The sequence below is a fragment of the Alligator sinensis genome, unplaced genomic scaffold, assembly GCF_000455745.1.
Source record: "Alligator sinensis unplaced genomic scaffold, ASM45574v1 scaffold109_1, whole genome shotgun sequence".
NCBI lineage: Eukaryota > Metazoa > Chordata > Crocodylia > Alligatoridae > Alligator > Alligator sinensis.
In genome coordinates, this window is record NW_005841852.1 from 1,368,292 (window position 1) to 1,373,928 (window position 5,637).

Consider the following 5,637-nt stretch of genomic DNA (forward strand, 5'->3'; position numbering starts at 1 on the left):
AGAGCAGTGGTTACAGACCAATTTCACCAAGACTTGCCTCCATCTTGCCCACTGGAAGCTACTGCTGTCAAATACTACCAGAGCTGTTTCTTAACAATAGGATTTCAGCTGGATTATGAGTTGATTATGAGGGCCCTTCCCACCTTCTCCTTGACCCTTGTCTGCACAGCTGGGCAACAGGTATCACAGTTCTTTCTTCAGCTGAGAATATGCACCCATGAGCAGCATAGGGCTGGGCAAGCAAAGACAAAACTCAGCTAGACTTCTTCCAAGCTAAGAACACACTTTTATGAAACAGCAGCCTCCCCCATCAAGTACAGGTTGAGGAGTCTGGGTGCTTGCCAGTTCACAAAGCTTTCAGAGCAACATTTCAAGCACTTTATATACACGATATGCACACACACACACTCCCACTAGCCAGGCGCCTTTTAAGTACCGATCCCACTTAGGGAGTTAGCAATCTTAAAAGCAGATTCTTCCTCTTGAGTATAGCATACAACTCCCCTGCCCACAGAAAACCTGTTGCATGTGCCACTCTCAGTGCTGACAGCACTGGGAGAGGAACAACATATTATTTACACCTGTCAAATCAGGACAATGTCACACCCACAAAGGGTGTGCACAGAAAATAGATGCACACAGCTGAGATTTCTGGAGAAGACTAGTTCTTTTGCTATAGGCTCCCAAGCTTTCAGATTGAGGCAGACATAGCATCTATGTAGGAGAGATACTGACAGAGGAAGCCTCTTTGATGTGGAAAGCAGCATGGATTTTAACAACTCCCAGGGCAGTAAGGGACCATCTGTAGGAAGCTAGGAAAGCTTGTGTTGTGGCAATTCTCTCTAGAGAAGCCAGAACAGCAAGTCTCACTGGGATAAGGAGTTCTTTGAAAATCTCAAGGGACCCATGGTTTCTTTAAGGATTTCAGGAACTTTAAATGGGGAAAATATTTGGGAGGAGGGATCTCTTTGGGAGAAATGTTGGAAATTAGGGCAATGCATTATGCATCCTCACTCCTACCCATTCCTTTCACCACATCTGGCAGCACAAACTGCAGGGTTGAAGTCCATGAACATCTCCCCACTCCCAAAACAAAACAAAAAAAGTATAATTAGAACAGAACCCTGAGCAAGAGAGATTTTCTGGCCAAAAATGGCAAAAGCGTGAGGTGTCCCAGGCGAGCCAAACGAGGCAGATTGGCACTGACCTCACTCTCTCTCGCTTTCCCAGCCTGCTCTGGAATTCAGCTCGGCATGCAGATAGAAAGGAAGGGAGGAGTCTGCATTCAATCAGTATACACTGATCTTTGTGGGCACTCTTAAACCTACCCAGCTGGAAATCAGAGGCACTAAGCACCCTCAGGAAGACAAGAGGAGTTTGTCTAGAGACACAAAGTAGAATAGCTTCCCCATTCACTCATTCCCATAACTAACCACAATTTGCCACCTTCCTCTTCCCTAGCAATATATACGTTTTAGTTTTATCAGGGACCAGGGGTGGTTGTGGGCAGAAGACAGCAGTCCAGTAAGTTCCTATTTCACATCCCAGCTAAATGGGACACCAAGTCTACAAGAACTGCTCACTTATGAAAAATATCCCAGGGCTTCTGGACTTTGTCGTCAGCTCCCTTGGAGATCCACAGCACTCCCAAGATTTTTTTCCATCATTTACACAGCTGCTTGTTGTAGTACTTCCAAAGAAGCGTGACATCTAACGGTTCACCGATAGATCCATGCCACAGATAAGACAAACTGAGCAAGCAGGTGCTCTCTGGACAGCCTTGAGGAGGAGTTTGCCAGGGCCACACTCCCTTCTCTCATATGAAGTTACTGTGCTGAACAGGAATGCACCTCACATATAACCTACCCATGCCAACAGAAGCCAAGTCAGCTCTGCCAACAAGGCTGCAACACCCCCGCTAGTCTTCCCTTGCCAGACTCTCCACAGGCTTTTTTCACTCGAGTGAGGGGTAGGAATGGAGTGCATGCTGGGACAGTGACATGAAACTTGACTTTTAGAGGCATATGCTTTTCCCACTGGGCCAGAACTGAAGAGAAGCTGTTCATCTGCAATTCTGTTTGTAAAATGCCCTCGCTCTAAACACAGATTAGGTATACAGAGCTCAAAACCCTGACCAATCAGAAGATGGGATACTGGCTCATATAAATCAACAAGTAGAGGTAAGCCTGATCTGCTAGACAGGGTGTGTACGAAAAGTGGTTGTTGCTCAAGAATACGATCCTTGAAGCACAAAAGAAAACCATTCTTGCAAAGAGGAAAGGCAGCTGGCAAGCCCTCTGTCTCAGGCACTAAGGTAACTGCTCCTTTAAGGGCAGAAACTGCCTAGAGAGAGTGCCCTAGCAGTCAGGCAGGAACCCCACAGGTGCAGGTTACCGTGGCAGCAGGCTAATGAGGGAATTGGCCTGCACCTGTAGCTGGTCAGCTGACTGGAAGAGGCAGGGGGACGGGGCCCTGGGCACATATAAACCCCAGGGCTGGGACTAGAGGGTTAGTTCTCTGTCAGCAGCCAACGGGGAAGGAGCTGTCATAGAGGAAGGAAACTAGAGATGCTTGACTGCCTGTTCTGCTTGTGGTAGGATTAAGGGGACTCCAGGAGCTCACCAGGTCCCCTGGCCTACAAGGCACTTAGTGCTGGGGGTGGGGTTTGACTCTTCTAAAGAGACAGAGCACACCCTGAACTGCTTATGTTACGTTATAGCCCAGGGGCTCATATTATGGTTACTAGTGATAGACTGGTGGATCGGGCTGAGGCTACTGGGGAAGGAGAGTGCCTCATTAGGGGGGCCCACTACAGTGAGCAGGCCCCAGAGCCGTGTGGACGCCGAGACAGGGCTGTGGAGAGCCCAGCAATAGCAAGGCCCAAGAGAAATGTGTAAATACCATCTGTGAGACTTGGGGTGTAGTAAAGGTGCAGGTTTGGAGCCAAGCATCTAGCCCATTAAGGCTAAGGGTGCCCCGTGAGGCAACCATTTTGAGCGGGACCCAAAAAGGGGTCCAAAGAAGCCACAGGGTTCAGAGGGGTCCATCAGGGATGTGTCCAGGAACAAATAAGGGCAGCCTCCCTATATTATAATTACCAGCAAGACATGGCAGGCAAGGAAAAGGGTGCCCGTTGGGCAAGACTGGCATGGTCACAGAGCCCTAGAGGCATTACGGCCATCCCTGGGGACCCCATCCCGTGATACCCTCCTGGCTTAATAGGGACATTGCGGTCCTCTTAAAAAAAAGAAAAAGAAAAAGGGAAGCTAGGGATGGCCCTCAAGGAGGACTATACAACAGTGGCTGGCACTTGTAGGGGAGGGATCAGGAAAGTCAAGGTAGCAACGGAGTTTAGGTTAGCTACAGGAGTCAAGGACAATAAGAAGTCCTTCTTTAGGTATGTAGGTAGTAGAAGGAAAACAAGTGGAAATGTGGGACCCCTGCTTAACACCTCGGGACAGCCGGTAACGGACATTCAGGGAAAAAACTGAACTCCTGAATGCCCACTTTGCTTCAGTATTTCACCAGACCATGGGGAAAGTCAAGTGAGATAAAACTCATAGAGGGCATGCCAGGACCGACAGCCTCTGCTGAGCGGGTGCAATACCAACCAGAAAAGCTAGACATTTATAGGTCAGCGGGACTGGATGGACTCCATCCAAGAGTGCTGAAGGAGCTGGCTGAGGTCATCGTGGAACCCCTGGCAAAGCTCTTTCAGAATTCATGGTACATAGGGGAAATCCCTAAGAATTGGAAGAGGGCCAACATTTTGCCCATCTTCAAGAAGGGGAAGGAGGACGACTCTGGCAACTATAGGCCAGTCAGCCTAACTTCCATCCCAGGGAAAATCCTGGAAAAGCTCATTAAAGAATCTGTGCGCGATACGCTCACGGAAGCTAATATTCTGAGCGACAGCCAGCATGGCTTTGTCATGGGTAGGCCTTGTCTTACCAATCTCATCTCCTTCAATGATCAGGTCTCTCACCACCTGGACACTGGAGACACAATAGACGTTATATACCTGGACTTCCAAAAGGCTTTTGATCTAGTGTTCCATGATATCCTTGACCGAAAACTGGAAGATTGTGGGCTCAGCTGCTCGATGATTCATTGGGTGGGAACCTGGGTACAGGGTAGGACCCAGAGAGTTCTCATTAATGGATCAGTGTTGTCCTGGCATGAAGTGGCCAGTTCCTCAGGGGTCTGTGCTTGGACCAGTGCTTTTCAACACCTTTTATCAATGATTTGGATGGGGGAGTGAAAAGCTTGTTGGCCAAATTCATGGATGACACCAAGTTATGGGGCAGTGTGGTCACATCAGAAGATAGGCTGCAGATACAGGCAGACCTGGGCAGGTTTGAGACTTGGGCAGACAGGAACCAGATGAAGTTTAACACTTCCAAGTGTAAGGTGCTCCATCTGGAGGCAAACAACCCTCAACATACATACAGGTTTGGAGGTGACAGCTTGACTTGCACCACAGTCAAAAGGGACCTAGGGGTAATGACTGACCATCGTATGAATATGAGCCGTCAGTGTGAGGCGGTGGTCAGCACGGCAAATAACATGTTTGCATGCATCAACTGATGCATCTTGTATAAAAGCAAGAAAGTAATACTCCTGATGCACTCAGCACTGGTGAGACTGCAGTTGGAGTACTGAGTCCACAAAAACTTGAGAGGGTCCAGAAAAGAGCCACCTGTATGATCAGGGACTTGCAAGGCAAGCCATACGAGGAAAGGCTGAGGGACTTGAGCCTCTTTTGCCTAAAGAAGAGAAGGTTGAGAGGGGGCTTGATAGTAGCTTGCTACTATATCAGAAGAGTGTATCAGGAGCTCGGTGAACAACGGTTCACTAGGGCACCCCCAGGGAAGACCAGGACCAATGGATACAAACTCCTGGAAGGCCACTGCAGGCTTATAACCAGGAAAAACTCCTTCACAGTCGGTGTCCAGACTGGGGAATAAACTCCCTCCAGAGGTGGTGCAATCACCTACCCTGGAGGTTTTCAAGAAGAGACTGGACAGTCACCTCATTGGGGTCACCTAACCCCAGTTGTCTTCCTGCCTAGAGTGGGGGGGCTGGACCTGATGTTCTGCAAGGTCCCTTCCAGCCCCTAACAATCTAGGAGCATGGGGAACAAGCAGGATGAACTAGCGCTCCTGCTTGCACTAAACACCTATGACTTAGTGGAGCTAACGGAAACCTGGTGGGATTCATCCCACGACTGGGCAGTACATATTGAGGGGTATAGATTGTACAGAAAGGACAGGGTGGGGAAAAAATGGGGAGGGGTTGCGCTCTATGTCAGTGAGCAATATACGTCAACCCTCATCAAGACAGAATCCAAGGATGAGGAAGTAGAAGGATTGTGGGTTAGGCTACATGGGGGGCAAGGAGAAAGGGATTTGGTGGTAGGGGTCTGCTACAGACCCCCACATCAAGGGGAAGAAAGAGATTCGGGGCTCCTGAGGCAACTCTCGGAGACCATAAAAGCTAAAGAGGCGGTAGTCATGGGGGACCTAAACTACCCGGACATCTGCTGGGAGTCACAGACAGCAAAGTCCCACCGCTCACGCAGGTTTCTAACCTGTGTACAGGACCTCCACCTGACACAGGAGGTACACGGTCCCACTA

The 5,637-nt window shown here is 49.2% G+C and overlaps 1 protein-coding gene across 8 annotated transcripts in view; it reads right to left on the reverse strand.

Annotated features, from left to right (window-relative positions):
* CAMK2G (calcium/calmodulin dependent protein kinase II gamma) overlaps window positions 1-5,637 on the reverse strand; it is a 183,496-nt gene that overhangs the window by 63,879 nt on the left and 113,980 nt on the right. The window lies entirely within an intron of this gene.